The sequence below is a fragment of the Alligator mississippiensis genome, chromosome 7, assembly GCF_030867095.1.
Source record: "Alligator mississippiensis isolate rAllMis1 chromosome 7, rAllMis1, whole genome shotgun sequence".
NCBI lineage: Eukaryota > Metazoa > Chordata > Crocodylia > Alligatoridae > Alligator > Alligator mississippiensis.
Window position 1 is genome coordinate 77873130 of NC_081830.1, and position 23635 is coordinate 77896764.

General features: G+C 44.1%; 1 protein-coding gene and 1 long non-coding RNA gene across 5 annotated transcripts in view; one reads left to right on the plus strand and one right to left on the minus strand.

The window, feature by feature from the left end:
* NAALADL2 (N-acetylated alpha-linked acidic dipeptidase like 2) overlaps positions 1 to 23635 on the plus strand; it is a 1094482-nt gene that overhangs the window by 471905 nt on the left and 598942 nt on the right. The window lies entirely within an intron of this gene.
* LOC109280934 (uncharacterized) overlaps positions 21555 to 23635 on the minus strand; it is a 76457-nt gene continuing 74376 nt past the window's right edge. Inside the window, exons 2-3 of the long non-coding RNA XR_002087425.2 lie at positions 22943 to 23053; positions 21555 to 22480 (exon numbers count right to left, since the gene is read on the minus strand). This is a non-coding gene — a long non-coding RNA (uncharacterized LOC109280934). The remainder of the gene's footprint in view (positions 22481 to 22942; positions 23054 to 23635) is intronic.

The window sequence follows — 23635 nt, forward strand, 5'->3', positions numbered from 1 at the left end:
GGGGGGTGCCACTGCTGTGGAGGAGAAGGTCCAGTGTTCCCAGTAGCTCAGGGGCCACTTGGTCCACCAGCAGCTTGCCTCCTGGCTGCGAGAGAGGCAGCTAGACTGCAGTGCCCTCTGCACCATTCCCGCTGCCTTCCTGCCACTTGGGACTACCTAGGAGCAAGCTGGCTTGCCCCTGGGGCAGTGCAGCAGGGTGGCAGGAGGGTGGCTGGGTGTGCTGGCAGCAGGAGCAGCCAATGGGGATGGTGTATGGGGTGCTGGAAGCCTGCCAAGCCCGAGCTTCTTTGAGTGCATCTGGGTTTCCAGTGCACTGTTGCAATTTTGTTACGTAGCAAACAAAAATGCATTGGATGAGTTTTACCTTGCTACATAACAAGGTAATTTAAAGTGAACTATGCCACCGCATGTGTATACAGTGACGCCAGTAAAGCGGTGCAAAAGATCAATTAAGCTGCTTTAAAGGCAATTTTGTCACGTGTACAAGTGTCTAATGACTCAAAGGGCCACAAGAAAGAAAAAACCCACAATTCTCCTGGTCCCATATACATGTAAGACCAGGAATCCCTGCCTTCCACCATCATCCAACATACATTATGGCAGGGGTCAGCAGTCTATAGCATGCAGACCAGATCTGACTTTTCAAGAGACTGGATTCAGCCTATGGTGACTCAAAGAATCCACAGCTACCTATAGCAGAGGAGACATCCCCAGTGGCCCAGTGCCTTTTTTCCATCTATTCCCTTTGCAGCATTTGCTGATTACTGGGCTGGGAGAGAGGAATATGGGGGATGGCCTGCAGCAGGCGCTGGGTTGCAATTAGTGGCCTGAGGTTACCAATCCTTGCTTTAGAATATAATGTGATTGTACTATTCTGAGGGGGCAGTGGTAGCAGTGAAGGCAAGGAGGGAAGCCATAGTTTCACATAAAATCCAGATTTTTTGCTGCCTGGTAGGATTATGAATTTCTGTTCCTAGGCCCTTCTTCTAGAGGTGTTTTGTAAATTCCCTCTAGTGCAAGGATTGTAAGGTCAGAGAGGGAGTGGTTGTTCTGCGAAGTGTGCTCCTACTCTGTCCTTTTTTTTTTTTTTTTTTTTATTTTCCTATGAAAGTTCATTCTAGTTCATAGGCAGACAAAGTTCTTTGGTTAAATCCGATATCTTTTATTAGACCAACTCAAATATTCTATTAAAAGATTTCAGATTTATCCAAAGAATCTTGTCTGCCTTTGTCCTTAGACCAACACGGCTACAACCTGTACCCCTGAATTCTGGCGCATAGTTGCTGTATGGCTTCATCCACATGGTTTTTGTGAGGGCATTTGGTACTGTTTAAAAACTGGGCTAGAATTTCAAATCCAGAAGCAATTTCTCAGGCAAACACAAGTGATAACATACCTGACAGCATTCACTACGTGAATTCACCATCTGGGCCACCGTATGATGTTGGAAAGGCATTCCAGGCCTCGCACTGGCCGGCTCCTGTACTTGTAGCTTCAGCATAGACGGCAGGTTTTTAAACTTTTCTTGGCAGAAAACAATACATGTTAAACAAGGGTAGCTTGGGAGTAACGTCTTGACTGTTAGCACTTAAGAAATTGAAGTTAACGCCTTGCTATGTTGCCGCTTGTCAGATGCATGCTACAAATCTCCATAATGTAAACTATTCAGTCATTTGGGGGCAATCTCTGTTTGATTTAGTTGATGATTTTCAGTGTGTCTGTTAAATCCAGATGCGTATATGAAGTGCTTTCTTCTTGCAGAGCCAAAAGATATAAACCAGGTCAAATGTGCCGCTCATTCTCCTAATTTAGAAACCGGGAAACATTTTGGGGGTTTATTTGCAGTCTGACATGACTATGATGGAGGTCACCCAAGAGCGTTGTTCAGTTCCTTGCAGTGTCAAGATCAGTTTATTCTCGTGGAACTTCTACCACCTGGCAACCTGAGAAGGTCGGCGTTTCATACCAGATGTATTTGTTCAAGGTTGTATTCAACATCACCAATACACAATGTGTTTCATATGAGGTTCACAGTGTAAGAGAATTTTTCCCTTGGTTGATTATTTTTTTATGATAATCATAAAAAATATATTGAATTTTAGATGTTTGATTTGGGAAATCATTTTCTGTAAAAACTGATTTTGTGTTATAGTTAATGTCCTTTTTAAATGAAGTGCACTGTATTGCTTAAAATTATTTTCCTAGGCGATATACCAATGTGATATAGTAATGAATTAAATCCAAATGAGTTTTATGTTCATATTGGCATAATAAGTAACTAGTCCCTTGTTGAATTCCCCTATATATCACACCCCAACCTAATGGTTTCCTTATGACTTGGTACTTTCAAATAATATGTAGTTTTGTGCAAGGGAAACATAGAAAATCACAATTTCAGGCCAAATTACCACTTTATAAACTCTTTAAATCACAAACATATCTTAATTTGTCTGTGGAATTTGCATATCACATGTTGATGGAACTGAAGACAAAGGACATGGTTTTTAAGCCTTCTGAGTCCTCTGCTTAAAGGAGGAAGAGCAGCACCATTTTTATATACAGACTGTTCTGTATAAATGCAACAAGGGTGGAAAGTACCTGTGGTGGTCTGGTGCATTTTGTTACTCTCATACAAGCTTGAATAGACTAGACTAAATCATGAAATCGCTGTGTTGTTGAGCTAGTTGTTGGTTTTGTTTTGTGGTGTTTTTATTTATTTATTTTCTGGTAGAGTTTAAAAAAAAATCAGAAAATGTGTATTTGATTAAATGAAAACTTGATAGAAATGCAAAAGAAAATATTTCTCGGGATTCTCGCCGTTCCGTGAAACACTTTCAGGTTCTTCCAGATGGGATCCTGAGGGAGGCATTATGGAGCAAGGTAATAGGAGACGATCTTCATGCATTGATCCATGTATGGCTCTTGGGTCAGTGGAATGTGACTTGAATATTTAAAGCAATTTTTCTCTGATTTTTTATATTTTGGGGTTCACCCAGACTTTTACTTTATCCATTCAAGTATTACCTTGCCTATGTACTTTACACTTGTTTTGGCAGAATTTATGATTGGGGCTTAAAAGTAAGTCCATTTTGCTTGGCTATTAAGTACCCAGCCTATTTTTCAGGGACTGCTGTGTTGGGGATCAGAGCAGCGCCGGCAGCTGCTTTCTGACTCCCGGAGCTGGAGCAGTAAATCTTTCACCTTGACAGGCGGGTAATTAATGGATGGGGTGAAATTAACCAGGCACAGACGCGTGTTGGTTGCAGGAGATTGTTTACTTACGTCGCCCAGATAGTGATTTGCGACGCAGGCAGAAGGCTTGCGTTGTTTACATTCGAGCGTGTCTCAGGTTACAATCAGCCATGTGACGACGAGATACCGTGAACGACCGGATGAGCCTGCAGGAGGGTTAGGGTACGTCGGGACCACGATGACGGGGAGTGATTAGTGGTTGATCGGTCCACTAAGTTACTCTACTGCGTGTATTCAGGGTTCTCTGCTTTTGCGGAAGTGCAAGCTGGTTTTGTTTACACAGTGACCAATTGATTTAAGCCACGTCATCTGGTTTTCGTCTGAATCTCCAATTATATAGCAGTTTTCGCTAGGGAATTAATTAATCAGACTTGATTTTAATTAAGCAGCGGATCTCTGGTGCATTGCAGGATGAGCAGGTATCTCTAAATGCCCAAGGGTGATCATGTGTGATATCTGCTAGTGTTGTCTTTAGTACCAGAATGAGCTAGACCAGTGTGGAAGGAGAAGTAATTTCCTTTGGATTGAAGGGGAAACCAGGCAATGAATTAGCTCTCTGACTTATTGTTCTTTCTTGGGCAGCCCTTTGAGCATTGTAGCTTTAAAGAGCAAGGCCTATGCTTAGACATATCCCTAGTGCTGGATAAGTGAGCACTGTTTTGAAAAATCAGTTATGAGCATGGCTTCTGTTGCAACAAGGCAAATGGAAACAGATTGCAGTTATCTGTGAATCACAAAATATTATTAGATTGTATGCCGTTTTGTTTATACCCTCTCTTTCTAGCCTCCCACACTTGTTGGGGTCGACATTTGACTATAACTAAAATACTTGTTCAGACATATTTTAGTATTATCTTATCTGCAGGAAAGCCCCCTCCTATCTTTTTAATTGTCACAAGTTGACTAAGTGGCAGGATTTGGGGTTAACCTTATTTGTTGTCCATCTTCATAAGTAATGTCACACCTGCCAATCTCTTAGAAGTAGTCAGCTACTAATTTCCCGAAGAAACCAAATCTGGGGAGGGAGGGAAGCGCATTTCTAGACGGACCATTTGTTCTAGAGCCACAAAATTTGACAAAGCTGTTCTTCACCAGCCAGTGCTAGCAGCATTAATATGAAGAAAAGAGTCAGCAGTTTTGGTTAGCAGTCCCAGGGGTGTAATTGGAGAGATTGAAAAGGAACCCTTTCAGAACAAAAACTCGTAGCAATTTAATTAGTGGTACTGAATACGCTGACTGTCTACTAATTGCTAGAACAACTATAAAGGTTTTGCTCCTGCTGAGTTAACTGTATTAGCGCTCAGTGTCTCTGTTCTAACATTCAGTTTGGGTTTAACTTTCCTTTCCCCCCCAGATAGATACTAGTTGATGGCCCTTTGAAAGGGCTTTTGAAAACGTCCCAAGTCTTGTCTTGGCACAGTTGTCACAAAGCAGTTAAACTTCTGTCTAGGCTGCATTACTGGTATCTGAAATCTATTAGTGCTTTGGAGCAATAGCATTTAAGTGTAGTGCTGCAATTTCATGGGATGCAGTGCAACAATTAGCAGTTAATTTTCTGCCTTGTATTCATAAATCAAATTAACAAAGCCTCCTGGGGATTGAGATTTTTCTTAGCCCTCTTTTGTGGAGTTGTAGCATCCAGTTCCCTGTCAGCACCTATGACAGGCATTTACTTGAGGCCTACTAGCAAAGCAGACTACTATGAATCTCGTTGAGGCTAGCAGGGTTGCAATTTGTTGTGTGGTATGAAGCTACTGTTTGTGTAGCACCCATTACCAGAATGACGGGAACAGAGATTGTTAAGGAGCATTGCTGGGAATCTATCTGGGATAATTAAATTGATAAAATCTGATTAGTAATCAATTTTAATAATTGTAGGTTACAATCTTTGCAGCAAGAGATGGTTATACCCAGTTCAGTTCACTTTGTAAGCTGATGTACTTCCAAGGTACAGTAGTTAGTATACCAAGCAAACATACAAAGTACTTTAAGGCAAGAAGCAAGGATTTATTTGAGGTGTTTTTTTGGGGGGGGGGGGGTTTGTTTGTTTTTGTTTTTTGACTGGACCAACTGTCTATGGTCTTGCTTGAATATCTTGCATTCAAAAGCTTTTCTTCATCAGTTCCAGTTCTTGTCTAGCTCTTCCAACTATGCATGTGGTCCAATAAAAGATATCGCCATAAGAAATCTTTACCTCTTGCAAAATTTCTGGACTATCACAGCTACAACATCACGCTAATGCTACCGTAGATCTAATGACAGAAATTGCTGCATGTTTGGGTAAGTATTTAAAGTAAAGGAGGGCGTGGCTTTAGTGTGCCAACTAATCTGCTGTAGGGTAGCCACTGATGCATCCCCAGAATACAGGATATCTTGGTGAATGACAGGAATACTGGTCCCTTGGCCAATCAGCAGTGAGGAGTGGGGCCACTAGACCCCATGGCCAATCAGCCACAAGGGGTGGGGCCATCAAGACTACTATTTAGTCCACAAACCTGATGCTGATGGATGTGTGGCACCCCGTGATACAAAAAAGCACAAGTACTGGGATCAGCAGCAAGTTTGACCTTCTGCAGTTCAGCCAGCAGGGAGCCTTGCCTTGCTTCCCCTGCATCGTGGTTTCACATCCCACAGCTCTGCCATTCTCTCCAGACAGTCAAGCCTTCAGAGAATGTGGCATAGCAGATGTGAGGCTTGAAGATCCCTTCTCCACACTGCAATCTGGTCTCACTGCAGCCCAGCTCCATGCTTGGAAGTCAGGGGCACACACTGCACAGGTACCCTCTCCCCCCCCCCCCCCCAACCCCTCCGCCAGCATTCAGCACAGATGCTGGGCACCTGGGATTCTGCCCTGGGGACACTCTGGTCAAGCTGAGCTGAGTGGGATCAGTGGGTGTTGCATGCCCATGGCAGTACAACCAGCTGCCTGGCAGGTCCTTCCCTTCCTTCCCCTGGAGACGGACAGAGAAGGAGAAGGAATAATGGCTTAATGAGCTGGCCCAGCCACCCAGGAGCCCAGAGGCCCCTCTGTCCAAAGCTCCCCTGCCCTGCACAGCAGGATACCCCAGGGACTCACCGAGCTTCTCCGTGGGTGCGAAGACGGTGACAAGAGCCAGACCCCAGTCCCACTGGTGTTCCAGCAGATACAAATGCAATGCTTCATCTGTCTGTTGTCCAAAGCCATTACCTTGTGCCATGGCAGCACGGGGGTGTGTGCATGCAGACCAAGTGCATGGCCTTGGCAGCTCAGCTGCTCCTGGAGTACAGGCCCACCCACACATGCCCTGCCCAGGGTCAGGGAGCTCAGAAATGCAACGATGCCTCTGCTCTTGCAGTGCCTACACCTTCACTGCAGCCAGGGCTCCTTGCACAGGCACAGAGCAACCCGCCTCTGGAATCCTCCATCTCTCTCCTTGTCTGGCTACCCTACCTCTAGGCACAGCCATGAACACTGCATGCCCACGGCAGCTGGTGGGGTACAGCAACCTCTGACAGGCAGCGGTGGCGGGAGCGTGGTGGCAGTAAGTGTGTGGAGCTGCCACAGGCAGTTACAATCCTGGCAGCAAGGGTGGTGGCAAGTGCCGACTAGCAGTCAGCGACCACCCACAGATGCCACCAGCAGTGGCCAGCAGCAATTGTGCACTGCCCACAGATGCTATTGGCAGCAGGGTGGGCAGGTGGCAAGCAGCGACTGCCCTCAGGTGCTGCCAGCGGTGTCAGTGGGACCTTTTCATAGGAGGTACACTGCCACACTCAGGGGGGGTGCATGTGCACCTCCTACATGTCACCAATGGGCATAGCCCACATAGCGAACTATGAAGACACAGGACTGACCGGAATTTCCACCAGTGAACTGAAAAACTGGACTCTTTGCAGTCCAGTCCTCATTCAGGAATGGACAGGTACAAAGGGTTTAAAAACGGGGCAGTCCAATATAAACGGGATCAATGACCACCCTAATCTGCAATCTGTCCATGTGCACATTCTTACCCTTTATGAAAAACAAGCAAGATACTATGAGGCTAGCATTCATGTAATATTCCTTTTTTTTTTCTAATTGTGTCCAATTTACTCCCCAATAGAAAATTGTTAACAAAAGTTTATTAACACAGAAGGTCTGTTTCTCTGAAGTCTAATCAGTTGTCACTAGCACTACTTGATAACATATCCCACATGTACTAGCCCTTTGAAATGCTCTGAAAGTGCCAAATATTACCTCTTTATAAATTAGGTACTGTTTTGGAGAGTGTGTTTTGTTTGGATTGATGCGGAGACAGTGCACGCAGGGAGGGAGAGAGTGGACAGCCTGCCCAATATCAGGTCCCACCCTGGGTCCTGGGGTGCCGTTGGGTCTCCACTGTGATACATCCCCCATTGGGACTTCTGTCCCAACTAGACCCATGGCTGGGCTTAACTCTCCAGCTCTGCATCCTTTCTAGCTCCTGTGTCTTGTGGGGAGGGGTGGGAAGGTGGGACATTTGTACAAAGGTAAAGAGCTGAGGTGGGTTCTGTGTGGGTCCCCTGGTTGAAATGTTTCCTTTATGAAATGGTCTCAAGTGTGCTTCACTTGGAAGCGTTTCATTTGTTTCGTTCGTCCGCACCCTGAGCATAATTCAGGATGTTGACTATTCTTTTACAAAAAACTATGTAAATAGTTTAAGACTTAGAAGTCCAGCACTCCTTTCTGCGTCCCATCCCCACCTCCCCCACAAGAACGTGAGGGTTTTTTTTCCCCTGTACTGACAACACTCGGGTGTCACAGCAGAGATGAAGAAAGTGTTCTCCAGAGTTCTGGCATTTACTTCCTCTTGAAAGCCGTCTGAGGCTCAGTCTGATTCAGATTTGTCTGTTTGCTAAATTGCCAAAAGATTGAATCAAACAGCTAGGCAAATACTATTCATAAGGAAGGGGTTGCAGTGCAAGGAAATGGTTTTTTCATAGCCATTTATTAGCAACAACTATTTAATACTTTTATCATTAAAACATGCACCCAGGTATTAGTATGATAGGCACAGTGATCTACATTATTAAATAGAAGATATGCTTAGTAAAAAGGCATACAGTCATGAATAAAGTTTCCATTCCCTGTCAACTATGTTAGGATTGAGCCAAGAAACTGAATTATTCATGGTATTCTTAGTGTAAGGGAAAAAGAAGCTGCCTCTAGGCTGCTAGCAATGCAAATCACTTTTTATATAATACAGATAATTTTCTCCAATATTCTTGAGCTTGTTTTTCTCTCTTTAATATTTCTGGAGCATATTTATTTTATGAACCTTACATTCCACAGGAAGGAAAGAGTTAAGTGTACATGATGGTTCAGAATTCTAGCTCTAAACCTTTGGGGGATTTTGTTTCTAAATTATTCAGCATACATGCTAGGAAGATTGATAAGACATTGTGTTTTGGAAGTTAATACAGGTATGCCTTTTCTCCTAATGGAAAACTTAATCACTTTGGGTTTTTTTACTTGAAATGAGTTTTATAAAGCTATTTCCTACAACACGATAGAAATGGATAGTTAGTCACTTCCATAGTTGGGGCCTGTGTGTGTGGTGTGAAGGTGTGCACGCATCCAGATGATAAATATTAGCTCTAACTATATAGCCTAGGCTTAATCCCAATGTCTAACCCTTGCCAGTTGATACCTCTTTTGGGGCTGTATGACCTCAGATGCTGTGATGATGAATATAGTCCACGGACCCTTGTACACATTACATCTCTCCTGTTACCACGTTACAAAAAATGCCATTAAGCTAGCTAAATCGCGTCCATGTATCTACATTATCAGCTGATTTTATCGTTTTAGTTTTTTCTTCATGGTAATTTAAAACACCTCCAACATGTTTTATTTTTAGCTCTTACATGTCTTCCATGAGGGTTACTTTTATAGGTTAAAACTTGTAACGTGGTTCTGATTTATGCTTGAAAACATGATTTTCCCTGCTTTGCAAGTATTGCACCACCAGGTGCCACTTGGGTTCACTTGTAAATCAATGGAAGTTCATCTAATTTCTCCTGCACTGTTTCCTCCACCCTGGACGCCGGGTGCTAATCTTGCACATTTTTACTGATTTATTTTATTGCTTATATTTAAAGAAAAATGAGATTTCCAAAAAACATGTTCTGCCTTTTTGCACACGCCTCGCTTCTGGCTGTCCTTATCAGCCTCTTTCCACCCAGACCCCAAACTTTTTTCTCCCTGCAGCTTGCTCCTGCTGGGACTGTGGGGTGGGAGGTGGGGGGAGGCTCCCTCCCAACAGTGCCACTATCCCCTTTATCACAGCGAGCCAGCTGGCCAAGCTAGCCTCACCTCAGCCTCTTTCCACCCGGACCCTAAGCTTTTTTTTCCCTTGCTTGCTCCTGCTGGGACTTAGGGAAACGTGGGGGTGCTCTCCTGTCCCTCATTTTCCTGCACCTTTTCCACCCCTCTCTGCATTTTTCTGTTCCAGCTACCACACAGAAGGCCATATTGTATTAAAAAAAAATTAATAACCTAAGTTAACTTAAATATTAACAAATACTTTATGTAATAATATAATTTAACCTTTACACTGATAGAAGATTAATTTTCTTCTTCTTGCATCATCATGCTCTTCTGCCAGATTTCACTTGTGCCAAACAAAAAAAAAAATTAAATTTGTACTGTACAATGTGGTTGCTAAATATGAGAATCCAAATACTTGGACTTTCTTATCACAGGACATAACTGTATTTAACAGTTCTTTCCATTACATGCATACCTAAGTAATGAATCTGTATCTCCATTGATACTAGTCCTCCTCTGTCTCCGTTGCTGCATCTCTGCTGTAAGGCCTTTGAAAAACTGTCGGGGGATATGGCATTGAGCAGTTACCGTATTCCAAAAATTCAACTCCAAATCCCTGTCTTTTTGCAAGCTACCCCACCATCCGCCAACTGACCACTGTCTTGGACTCTCCGTTGTCCCCGAAGCACAGGTGTCCATGGCATTCCTACTGGTCCCATGCTGGGAAAGTGGTTATACACAGTATTGTGCACTACAGTTTGGTGGGGATAAGGGGGAGATTATCCATATTACCCATGGAGTAGGTAGGGAAGTACCCCAAGTGGCTGCCCATGCCTGCTGAAAAGGTTGGCACATTAGGTAGCCCAATGGCATCTTGCAGCTATCTGTCTTTCTGATGTGCTCTGTACCTAATTTATGCTACATAATGTAGGGTATTTCCCCTAATGCCTTTGTAAAGGCTTAATGGCTTGTGATCTACTTGATAAGTGCCCTCAGCCACATGACACTAGCCTTGGTCACCAGCTTTGGGAATCATATTATCGGATGCCTCCCTGTATCGCCTCACCCAGCATCACAAAAGATTTTCACCCAGCCACTTGTATGGAAAATTGAACAGTGTCCTGTATTTTTAAGTCCTTTTGCAATACTTTATTTCTATCAGATTTCAAAAAAATTCCTAAAGTAGGTAGAGAGAAAAGAGAGAGAGAGATTGTGACCCTAACTTGTGTCTCACAGATCCCATGCAGGCCCCGGTACGCTGAAGTGCAGTCTGCTTTGCGATTACTGGTTTGACAGTACATGAGGGGAGGAGAAGCACAATAATCCTGAGGGGTCATAGGAAACTCTAGTCATGAGAACCTGCTCCCCCATGAGATGGCCCGGGGAGGGTGCAGGAGTGGGACACATCGGCATCCCCTTCCTCCTCATCATCCCCAAAGCACCTTGGGACTCTCCTCTTGTGGCTACATGAGGCATGGCTCTCCTTTGCAAGGGATTGGAGAGGGTTTTTTTGGGTGTGGTACTCTGAATGCTGCTCCCAGTACATCAGCATTCATGAAAATCTGTTACAAACTCCTGTCTGAACCTTTGACCCCACCCCCCACAAATGAGATAAACCTTCTGATTTAATTCCTTAAAACATTGTACCATGTCATTACTAGTGAATTCCATAACCTCCAAATTGGTTTGCTCACTACGCTTTAACAAACTGAACACCTTTAAATTCGGATGGCATTTCTGCACTGGACATAGCCGTGCTTTTGGATACGTCTGTCAGTAGATGAAGAATACTTTCATTAGCTTCTCATTATTTTTTTTCCCCTGATAATTACATTGACGTTGAGCATTAGCAGCTGCTGATGAAGATGAAGGAGCAGCTGTCCATAAACAAAAAGAAAGCTCTCATCAGTTCTTGAACATTTGTAAAGAACAGTGAATCATTCTTAAATTATTTTAACAGGACTACCACTTCAATAATTACCACTGGCAGCCTACTGTCTTTCAACCAACCATCTTCTCAAGTCTGTATCCTTCAAAATATTTGTCCCAGCACCACAGCATGCACTCCACTTCACGGGGTGCGTGTTGAAGTAACATGCATACCCTCTCCCCTCCCCCCCCACCACGTGTCTGCCTTGCACCAAAAATCAGCTACCTCTGCAAGTGGTTGCAGCAGGCAGCCCCTGCTGCAGTGGCCCTGCCAGGGATGAGAGCCTGGAGCTCTGCTTCCCCTGGAAGTGGCTACAGCCTCATGGGCACATGCAGAGTCCCTGGGTGCAGCACCTGCCATGGGGAGTAGTACCGTGTTCTCCCTCTCCCCCCCCACCCTGAATTTATATGAGTGTAAATCTGTAAAACCGAAAATCCAGAACACTACTAATACCAGTTCTGTTACTTACAAGTCATCCTTTGTGGGGATAGTGGAGTCTCAGTCTCGGGAATCTGCTGTTACTTCCTTGACACAGTAGTCCCTTTGGAGCCTGATGAGCACCGTTGTTGTGTCACAGGAGAGTCGGAGTCCTTTTCCTCATCATGAACAGGAAAGTTATTTCTTTTGAGTGTCTGTTGAGCCTCGTGGGTATCTGGTACCAAAACGCGTGGGTTCACTAGAGTAGAGGAGGAGCCCATTTGTGGCTTCGTGCCGAAGAAGTCCCGTGGGCAGTGCCAAGCAAGGTTGTTGGTCTGTGACTGATTCTGTTCTTGAGGAGGCTGATTGTGTAGAACTTGTAAAGTAGCTGGGGCTTGACAAGTATTTTGGCGCTGGGGAGCTTCTGGTTCCTGGTGATGCATACATCTTGTCCCAAACTCGGTCACGCAAGCTTCTGAAGCATCTTTTTTAAGGCTGATAGACAGCTTATCATAAAATGGAATCATTCTATGTGAGGCACCGGACTGAGGATTTTTGTCCTTTATGCGATGGAAGGTCTTCATCTTACTGTGGTACTGTTCTCAGTTGCGTTTGATGCCAAGTTGCTCTAATTGTTAGAGCAATAGAGGTGTAAACAGGCTTATTCCTGTGGCTTCCGAGTTGTCATGATGCTCCCTTCACCCCAAATGTCAATTGGTGCCTCAACTTCTGCATAAATCCAGTTTGGTCCCTGTCCTTGTGACGGATCTTCCAAAATTTGACTTTTCTTGCTCCCCTCCATGGCCAACAAAATGTAAAGCAGAGCAGATGGTGCACACTACAGCCTACGCCTACTGTTAGGACCTTTTCTGGGACGTGTGAACCTCTTATCAAGATGGGCATAAAAGAAGTGTGATTTGTCCAATCTCCAGACATTTGAGGCAGTTCTTCACTTTTGATAGTCTAGACCATGGCATTCAGAAGCATACTTTTACTACTATTCTGCTGAAAATTCTTGAAAATGTTGGGCGATCATTTCAGACAAGAAACGTTGAAAGTCATATGCAGGGCAAGCGACCAACAGAAATTGCTGTTCAACAAGCAGCTAAGCAAGTGTCGCATGAGTGTAAAGTATGCATTTGGGCTCCTGAAAGCTCGTTGGAGTTCACTCAGCTACAGGCTAGAAGTTGATGCTGATAACATTACCCCTTGCGTAGTGGAAGCATGCATCCTGCATAATATCTGTGAAACTAGGGGTGAGGTCTTCAGTGACGCTTGGAGAGATCAGTTAAGAGAATTGACACAAGCTACGACCTTCACAAGCAGAGGAGCAGTTGAACATGGTGTGGGGGGGGAGGGGCTAGAGATGTAGGCAAATAGCGGGAGGGGTGTTGTGATCAGAAATTGTTTGGTGGCACACATAGGTGCCGCTCTGCAGGGGGAATGTCCTCTGTAATTGTGTGACTTGATCCTTTTTGATCGTTAATGTTCCATTTCATATTTAATTTCTCATTGAATAAAGTCTATCTTATAAAAAGTTGTCTTGTATAATGGGTTCATAGCAGGGTCTCAGGAAGGTCTCTGTGTGGGATGGAGGGGAGGGGTGTGTTGGGTGGGTGGCAGAGGGGATGCGTTTGTGATGGCAGGTGACTTGAGAAGACGAGCAGATCTAAAACTGGTTTGGGGACATGACTGCAAACTAACAGGATTCACATGCAAATAGACTAATTGATTTGCCAATAGCCTGGTAGCCACCATGCCCTTCCCCCGCAGTGCAGCCTCTTGATTCTGGCTACTGTGTATGTGATTGTCAGGGGAAGGAGGGAAATTCATTGCACCTGGGCATTTATTTTATTTCTTCACCTCAGTGTGGGTGTTAGGCAATGCTGGATATTTGTGTTGATCACAGGGGAGAGGGGGAATTGGAGTAGGCTCATCGTGGCCCCCCAACACTACTTTGGGGGAAGCTGTTCTGGGCAAGGGGATCCCCAATAACTAAGGAATCCTGATGATCCTCAATAACAACCACTGCAAAAAATCCTTACAGTTTGACATGATACAAATGAGAGAAGATACAGGATTCTTTCTGTTTTACATACAAATTTATGTAGTACTGTTTCCACTGAGGCTTTAGATAAACCATGAGTTACATTTTTACCTTTACATTTTTGGATTACATTTTTATAAGCCCAAACATTAACAGTTACATTTTTTTACATGGGGGAAGTAGCAGGGGGAAGAGGCTAGGAGGGTCTGTCCAGGGAGGGGAGGGCAGGTAGGCCAGCACCAACCACGGGTGCTAAGAGAGAGTCCCCCAGCCAGGCAGGAAACAGCTGTTGGTATTCAAGTGGTGAAGCTGGCTGAAAAACTTTTTTTAATTTGTGAAGAAAAGAATATTATATGACAAAGCTGTTATATTCTTTAACAGAGGAGGTTTTTTGCCCCAGTCAGGAGGCAAGAGGCAGGGAGAGAGCATGTCAACTGTCAGCTGCTCCCAGGAATATTAATACACTATGATCTGGAGAAGATGAGTCAGAACAAGCTGCCAGCTTGAAGTCCTAAATCAACAGGACTAGCTGAGTGTGTGGGGGTGCTTGGTTGTATTGGAAGGCCCACCATGGACTGGGGAAGCTGGGATGCCCTTGGTAGTGGAAAATATGGCTAAAAAACTTGCGGGTTTTCTTTGTGAAAATAATAACATTATATCACAAAGTTTACTTTGGTCTACAAGTGGTGAAGCATAGGCAAGATGGAGGGAGAGAGACTATTAAGCATTAGGCATCTATTCTAATCCCACCCACCACAGTGCCGGGCAGCAGACACCTTTTCATCCTGGACATTGAAAGTGACTATATTTCAGTTCAGCACTGTTGCTATTGTAAATAGAATATGTGTGTGCATGCCTTAAAAAGGTATTTTCAGATTTTGCAGGAGGAAAAAGGACATAAGGACATAAGTAATATTTTGATTATAGTAGCAAGTGCCCTAGACACAATGAAACATGAAATCATGAATGTTGTAATGCTAAAGCCTGAAGCCCTTAGCTGTGGGGCAGTGAAGGTGTGTGGAAAGACTTTTGAGAGGGAGAAAAGAAGGTGGGATGCCGTGGGTCTACAAGTGCTGAAGCATTGGCAAGAGGGAGGGAGGTAGCACATGTAGCCCACAAGTTGACTTTCCTGGTGAAATAGAGTCTAAAAGGATATTAAGAGTATGGAATAGGCACCTGGCAGTGACAAATTGCCATCCTTTTTTCTGGAGACAGAAGTGGCGTCAGGCGACTTTCTTTTCTTCTGCCTGCTGTGCCTGATGGTAGTAGCATAATAAAAAGCATAGCATTCGGAAACTAGAAATAGGAGGGAGGGAGAAGTTAAGAGCATAAGATTTTGTAAAACCACCATGCAGTCATTTGGTTGTGAAATAGGTGGGGGAGTCTTCTTTCAAGTGTCACACAAAGCTGCCTCATCCTGCACTGAAAGGCAATACTCACCTGAAATAAGCAGCAGGTTGCACTCTGATGGAAAAGGTACTGTGCCACCCAGGAGCAAGTGTCCCACAGGGCTGAGTCCTTGTGCCTTTGTGTTGCCATCTCTCATCCACCGCAAAAGTCTACAGAGTACGCACCCCAGTCTTTCGCTACTCAACAAATTTATAGGCACTCAAGGGGACAGACACCACCCCCCCGCCCTACACACACACAGCTGCCTCATTCTGGCGTAAACCCCCCCAAAAAACAGACGGTCTGGCACCGGCCTGGTAAGCACATGAAAATTTTGCGCCAAAACATGCGGGGCTTTGCATGGAAAGCTTTGGGGCCAGAAAAAGCACCCCAGTGCCCCGTGCAACTTGCATCCAGGGAAAGCAAGGGGCACCCAGGTAGGACGGGGGATGATGCCCTTTGGGACCCCAGAGCCAGGGGACAGGCAATGCTTTGAGCACACTTGGGGGTAGCCCGAAGGGTACCCCGCAACCAGCACCCTGTGGAAACAGCGTGTCACCTGAAGGGTGCCCCCCCCTTCACCCAGCTTTGGGAGATGCTTGTGTACGCTTGGGGAGTCCTGCAGGGCTTTGCCCAGAAAGGTTTGGTGCCAAAAAAAAGCACCCAAGTGCCCTGTGCTTGTGTACACTTGAGGTTAGCTTTGCATGGAAAGATTTCATACCTCAGCCCCACAAGTGCCCTGTGCAACTTGCACCCGGGAAAAGAGAGTGGCCAAAGTGCTGTGGCTGAGCATTTCTTGTCCTAAATTGCTGCCTGGCAGTAAGGTAGGGCTGAAAGGGCATGAGAGTAAAATTGTTCTGACCTGCCCTCTAGCGCTTTTTACTAGTCATAGCATGATAAGCCTTTACGTGGTAAATCACATCCACATTGCTTATTTAGCCATCTGAAACTAAGAAAAATTTAACCAGGAACATTTTTAGTGACTAAAGGCTGAGTATATGTACAAGGGCCCTTTGCGCCTAATAGATACGTACAAGCTACCAAGGAACTTCAACCCCTGATGAAGTTGGAGAAAAGTTGTTAACTAGGGCTGTGCAAAATTTAGGCAGCTGTTTCGTTTTGGAGATGTTTGGGGCCATTATAGCACCCAAAACACTAAATCCGAATCAAAATGGAAGGCTCAAAAACATCTCCGAAACAGAATGAGGCATCTGAAATGTTTTGTAAAATTTCAGCGTTTCGGAGCCAGGCTTGCAAGGAAACAGCTGTATGCAGTGCGGGGCAGATATCGGCAGCGAGGAGACCCTGGCGTGGATCTCTGCTCCCTGTGGAGCCAGGTTGGGTGGCAGGGCATAACCTGCCGCCTGACCTGGCTCTGTAGGGAGCAGAGGTGAGGGACTGCACTGGGCAGGCAGTGGCAGCAAGGAGACCCCGGCATAGCTCTCTGCTTCCAGCAGAGCCAGGTCAAGTGGCAGGGCAGTGCTGGTCCCTGCTGTGTGATGTGGCTTCACAGGGAGCTGAGATCTGCACTGGGGTCTCCTCACTGCCACTGCCCTCCCTGTGTAGCCCCATGTTGCTGGGGAGAGCAGTGGCAGCAAGGAGACCCCTGCCATGGATCTCTGCTTCCTGTGGAGCAGAGTCATGCAGCAGGCACCATCAGGCTTGCTTGCTGCTCTGTGCTGCTTCCCTGCCCCATGACCCAGCATGACAGGGATCAGAGATCTGTGCAGGGGTCTCCTTGTCTGCACAGAGGGCAGCAGCCCTCCCCTTCCCCCAGACAACCCATCCACAGCCCCGTCCTGCTCCCTGCTGGGGCCCCAAGCCCTGCCCAGCTGGGTAAGGCTGTGAAAAGCTTGCTTTGCATCCCATTCAAAACAGATTCAGAGGATATTTGGCAGAGCCAAAACAAAACAAAACAGGATAGTGGTCCGAAACACTGAAATGAATCACTGACCTCCGAAACGGCCGAATCTGAAACTGAATCGAAACACAGCCGTTTTGCACAGCCCTATTGTTCACACTTCAAAGAAAGGTGCACCTTAAATGCATTTTATCAAGTCCTTTTGTATTTTGCCTATTGCCATTATATGAAATATGTATGCATACAGCACATACACACACAAGATGTGCATATTATATGTAGTACCTCACCTCATTCTTGCTGAAATTGGTGGTATACCTCCCATTGACTGGAAACAGTAGCAGGTGGAGTCATAGTTTGTCTGCAAGATTTAGCATTCTTATTTCTGTTGATATCAACTGTAGGCTAGCATTATATTTGCTGCAACAGGATCTTCTCTTAAACTAGTAATTGGTAAGCATATACTAAGCCTGGCATGTCGGTGAATGAGGCTTTTCTTTTAGCTGGTTTTCAAATGAAATTCAACATTGCAAGGGGAAAATATCCTGCAGTGAAAAACTTTAATGCTCCAATCTGCTTAGTTTATCAAAAAAGATTGAGATGAATTGATGGCAGTGTAAAAGTACCTTCATGGGAAGAAAATACCAGGTACTAACAGCCCCTAATCTAGTAGTAAAAAGGCATAACAAGAACCAGTGGTTACAAGCTGAAGCCAGAAAAATTAAAATAGAAATGGACACATTTAACAGTGAGTATGATTAACTACTATAAAAAACTACCAAGAAAAGTGTCAAATTCTTATCTTCTGATGTCTTCAGATCCTGGCTTGAGGCCTTCTAGAAGATATACTTTAGTCAAACACAAGTTATCAAGCACAGCGCGGCGGTAACTGAGTGAAATTTAGGAACCTGTCATGTGTAGGAAGTCAGATTAGATGATCTAATGGTTCCTTCTGGCCTTAAACTTTTATGAATCTATGAATTTCATCTATCTTCTAAAGATTTGTTTAAACCAAAAAAAAAAGAAAAAAGAAAGGAACTCTTGCAAGACAGGAAGCCTTTAGACCATATCAATTGTGTATAGAAAATAATATTTGTTTTAAAAATTCCTCCTTCTGGATACAGAACCTCATTAGAATGAGTTTTTCTAAAAGGTACATTATGAAGAGAGAACAAATTCTGATATTACATTTACTTACCCCTGTAGACATTTCAATATTCCTGAAGTGGAGGTAGTGAAACCAGGTTTTCAGAACTTATCCTCCGTTTTTATGTTTCTGATAGCAAATAAAAATTGATTTGCTCAGGACAGCCTGATTAGCAGATTTCTGATTTCTAAAGATTTTGGACAGAATCCCAGTTTTGAAGTAAGAGGTCATAATAGTAAGGATGAGTAGGATAGCAGCTCTGATGATGTGTTTTCCCTAATTAACAGAATTAACCTGGTTTTTGAATAAATTTTAATGAGCTACGGTTCAAGGCTCAAATGAGCATTTGCAGAGAGTTCTGCCTAGCATATATGCTGTGTGAGAACTCATTCAGGAGGGTCTTCCACAAGCCATGAGTTGTGGAAAGCATATTGGGATCTCCTTTTGCAGTCTCCTAATTGTTGAATTTTCAGACTGGCTGACGTCCAGAGTTGTAGTAATATTTCTTGAAAAGCGAAGGACCCACCTCCCCACTTCCCTCCACAATTTCTGTTTTCAAGGAAATGAGAAACTCCTGTTTTTCATTTGAAACTACTGGACCTGATAAGAAAGGAAAAGTAGCATGTGATTGGTTTTGTTCTGCTTACATTCTTTAGGTTAAGGAGATTTGAAGTGTGTTCCTAATTTTTGAGTGTTTACTTTTTGTATTTTGATGCCTTATTTTTGGTGGATGCCATTCTGATTTCTAGTGGGGATTACATGTTTGCATGGTGGAATTCTTTCTTTCACAAAGAGGTCACAAGCAAATATTTTAATGCACCTGCAAGCTGCAGTTGTTGAACGGTACAAGCTGGAATTGATTCTAAATGTGTTAGATGAAAAAGTCATTAATACAGGTAGAAAGTGTACACTTCCTCAGATAATGGGGTTGAACTCAATAAGGGTTTTTAAGACCCTCAGAAAGGTCTTGCTTGATTTCTTTTCAGAGCTTTATGCTATAAAAAGTGTTCAGTGTCTCAGTTCAACCATGGTTAAGGACTGTGAATGAGATAATTATTTTTCTTTTTTTTCTTTGTCTAAAGGTTCACCTTACAGAAGTGTTTTCTGTCAGGAAAAAAAAAGCTTTTTTCATATACTGTGTGTCATTTCCATAATGGTCCTGCAGGATTTCCTTTCTCTCCTGCACCGGTTGGATCTAGATAATATTTTTTGGTCATTTCCGAGGTCATCTACTTAAAGCTTTGTGGGGCTGTGCTTGTATTGCTTATGCTTGTATAATCAGCAGATGCCCAGGTTCTTTATTCTCCCTTTCTTGTTCATACACATAGATAAGGTTGGTCTCTCAACATCTTTCGTTTCCACCCCTCCCCCTAACACCCCCAAGTCATAACTCTTATTTCAGCTTTGATCAGACTGTTGTATTCTTTTTCCCCACTCTGAACAAGAGATTTTTTTTTCTGGAACAAGTAACGTGAAATACTCAAGGGTGGATCCAGGATTTGGCAAAGCGGGGTACTGAAGCTACATGGATGGCTGTACCCCTGTTCCCAGGCTCTTCCCCTCCCCTGCCCGCCCCCCCCCCCAACTCACTGGTGCAGGCAGACCATGATATGGAAGCCTTTGGGCACTTTTTAAAGTTCTCAAAGCAGGTGAGCACCCCTACCTTCTCCCTTCATGTTCAGAGGCACATTTCCTCGCCTCTTCTCCCCTTCTCCTCCAGTTTTAGAGCTGCTTTTCAGAGCTGCTCTTGCTTGCTCCAGCCAGGCTGCAGAGGAGATGGACTGAAATTAGGCTGGACATTAGGAAGAACTTCTTCACAGTTACATTAGACTGGACATTAGGAAGAACTTCTTCACAGTTAGATTAGACTGGACATTAGGAAGAACTTCTTCATAGTTAGAGTGGCCAAGGTCTGGAATGGGCTCCCAAGGGAGGTGGTGCTCTCCCCTACCCTGGGGGTCTTCAAGAGGAGGTTGGATATGCATCTAGCTGGGGTCATCTAGACCCAGCACTCTTTCCTGCCTATGCAGGGGGTCGGACTCGATGATCTATTGAGGTCCCTTCCGACCCTAACATCTATGAATCTATGAAATGAATAGCAGCGGCAGCAGTGGGGAGGAGCTGGGTTCCTCCATACTGCTCAGTCCCTCCAGGAATAAGTGTGGGAAGCCACTCCTGCTGTCACTGCCCTAGGTGAATCCGGTCCTTGTACAGCCCGGCTGGACTGGGCAGCAGCAGCTCTGTAGATCCCTTTACCCTCAGACAGCAGAGAAAGCAATCATAGCAGGTGGGGGGAAAAGGAAGTGGAGGGGACTGGATGTGACTAAGCATGGAAGGGGAGGGGGATTTTCTTCCACGTTGGGGTCTTTTAAACAAGTCCCCTGAAGCTTCAGCAGCATGGTCCAATCTGAAAGGGAAGAATAGACCCTTTCTGGCTCTGGAGACACCCAGGTTCTATTTGAGTCTTTGGAAATATCACTATTAGATTTTAGCTGTTTTGCATAAACTCCATTTTTTTTTTGGTATATTATGAAATATAACTGGAGTGGTTTGCAGGTCATCTCATGTTTTTGTAACAACAACAGTTGAGGAATAGGACCAATTTCCTAAGAAGTCTCTTTCAATTTGGTCAGAAGTGACCAGTCAGTTGAAAATAGTAATCAATCCTCTGTATCTCCCCTTTATGACAGTTAATCAGGTTCTCAAAAGAGCTCAGTATCCAACATGCAACTGTCTTGGCATCTAAATGGCGTAACTACTTTTGAAAATTTGTCTACAGTCATAGTTACTGAGTCTTTTCGAAATTTGGTCTCAATGCACAATGAATTGTGTTACTGTGATTTGGGATGGATATCTCTAAAACATGTAAAGCTCATTGTGGCAAAATGAAACAAACTCTTTGACTTAACCTATAAAAATATGCCTACCTTTTGATATATTTGTAGGTGTCAAACTATGTTCCTCAAACCATTACAGCTTGACTTTGATGTCAGTGAGTGATATTAAATGTTTCAGAACCCATTATTGGTGTTCTTATCCATGTGCTTTTATCCATTTGTATGTTTAGCATCAATATAACAATATCGTGAACAATATAACAAACGTTACAGTAAAATAGTAACTGTTTATTGGAAAGCTTTTCTGTATGCATACTAGTATTAGACGGATATCGTGGCCATAATTTGTTTGTCTGCTACCCCTTGTAATTTCTCCCCCCCCCCCCCTTCTAAGAATTGTGTGCATGTGTGTTTGTGTGGGGTTTTTGGTTTGCTTGTTTAACTGTGCTGTATTGGCAGTTCCTGGTCTGACCTAATGGAAGTCTAACTGTAAACCAGCTGCATAGTTTGGATAATAAAAGATTTCACCTTAAGAAATCCTTGCGTCATGCATGACTATATGCAGTAATTGTAATAGTACGAATATCAAGATATAGATATTCTTACTACATTGTCAATAATGCAACTATGGATTAGTATTTGGAACATGGCAATTGAATTGAATTGAATTCCTGTAATCAAAATGGAGTTGTAGGTTGTGGCGTCGGACTGAAATGGTAATACATTTAAAGTTTTTCAAATGGTTGAATATAAGTCAAAATAATTCGGCATTTTAGACCACCCTGGCCTCAATCTCCAGTATGCTGATGATGCTGTAGCATGTGCTCACTCAGAAGCAGACCTTCAGGTAATTATCAACATCTTTACTGAGGCATACAAGAAAATGAGACTTATGCTTAACATTCAGAAGCTCTATCAACAAACTCTTAATGAGCAGTCCCCAGCTCTGGTAATTCAGATTCATTGTGAGACTTTGGAGAACACTGAATATTTCTCATACCTTGGAAGGCATCTCTTGCAGAAGGTTGCCATTGACAAAGAAATCCAACATCACCTCAAATGGGCAAGTGTGGGAAGAGGCTTCCTCCAGCACTTCAGAGAACAAGAAGAAAAACCTGGGAAACTTACTGGACCTACAGGAAATGGCACCTGTGCTGGGAATGCCATGGCTGCCAGAACGCTGCTTTATCAGTTGTTGGTCCTTCCAGATAGGACATCAGGTGCAGGAACACCAATTTCCAGTGGAGTGGCCATGCCAGAGGGGAAAGAAGGGCAGACGGAGGAATTAGGCAAGTTCCACTAACCTAGCCTGAAGTCCCAGCTGCTTGAACCCTGGGGAAGAGGAGAGGAGCAGATCTCAGTCCCAGAACTCAGAGGAGCTTTGACTATGGAGTATACCCTCATTGGCTTTCTCCAATAAATGGATACATGAGTGCTGGGAAGGACAAAGCAACCGTAAGCCACTCAGCATGAAAGAAGGTTGTTTCTTTTTTTCTTTTGCACTGGAGTTGATGTTATATAATAGACAGAGGGCTGGCTAATTGATTTTAGGACCATATTGAATAAGGGGGAGGAGTCCCAAGCTATATCTATAATATTGGACTGCTGGGGAAGGCAATGACATTGCCTAGCTGCGGTTAGTTTTTTTCTTTGAGTTAAGTTGTTCCTATCTGTGAGGCTGTGCCCAGACAAGGATCATCCCTCCAGCCCTCAGGGAAAGGAATCTATACCTGTGTTAAAGAAAAAAGGAAAGTGCATAGCATCCTGGTACTTTGGGGACTGCCAGATACTTACATGGACTGTGCTGCTCTTTGGTTGCTGCAGTTGCCTTTTGTTTTAGTGATGACTAGACATTTCTCTGAGTCCACTCCATCCCCTTCATCCAGAATCGATGCTGAGAACATTCTAAGCCAAGAAAAAGAAAGAACAGAAGAGAAGTAGAACATCCATTAACAACTGATAGATTTCTGGTGATATCTGAACATCGGGTTGATGTTTGGCTGGAGTGTAAGGGGAGATTGGAGCCACAGGAGAAGCAGGCCTAATGTACTTGAAGTGAACTCTCAGTAAGGAGAACACTTCCTGATATTTATATATTACATCAAGTCATGGCAGGCAAGAATGTGGTAAACATTGCTATCTGATTCTGTGAGGATAATGAGGCCTATCCCTCATGGCACAGACCTGCTGGGCGTAAGGTCGTTGGGGCCCCTGGCCCTACTCTGCTTCACTGACAAAGTGCAGCCTACAGATGCCTGCTGGAAATGTGTGTTCAAAGATCATAACCTCAGATCCAAAACAAAAGCTCATGATTTACCAAGCAGTTGTGATTCCCACCTAGCTGTACAGAGTTGAGACCTGGACATTGTTAAGGAGACACCTCAAGTTGTTGAGAAAGTACCATCAATGCTACCTGCAGAAGATCCTTCAAATCCAGTAGGAAGATAGACGCACCAACATTTGGTTTTGTCTCACAAGCAAACACCA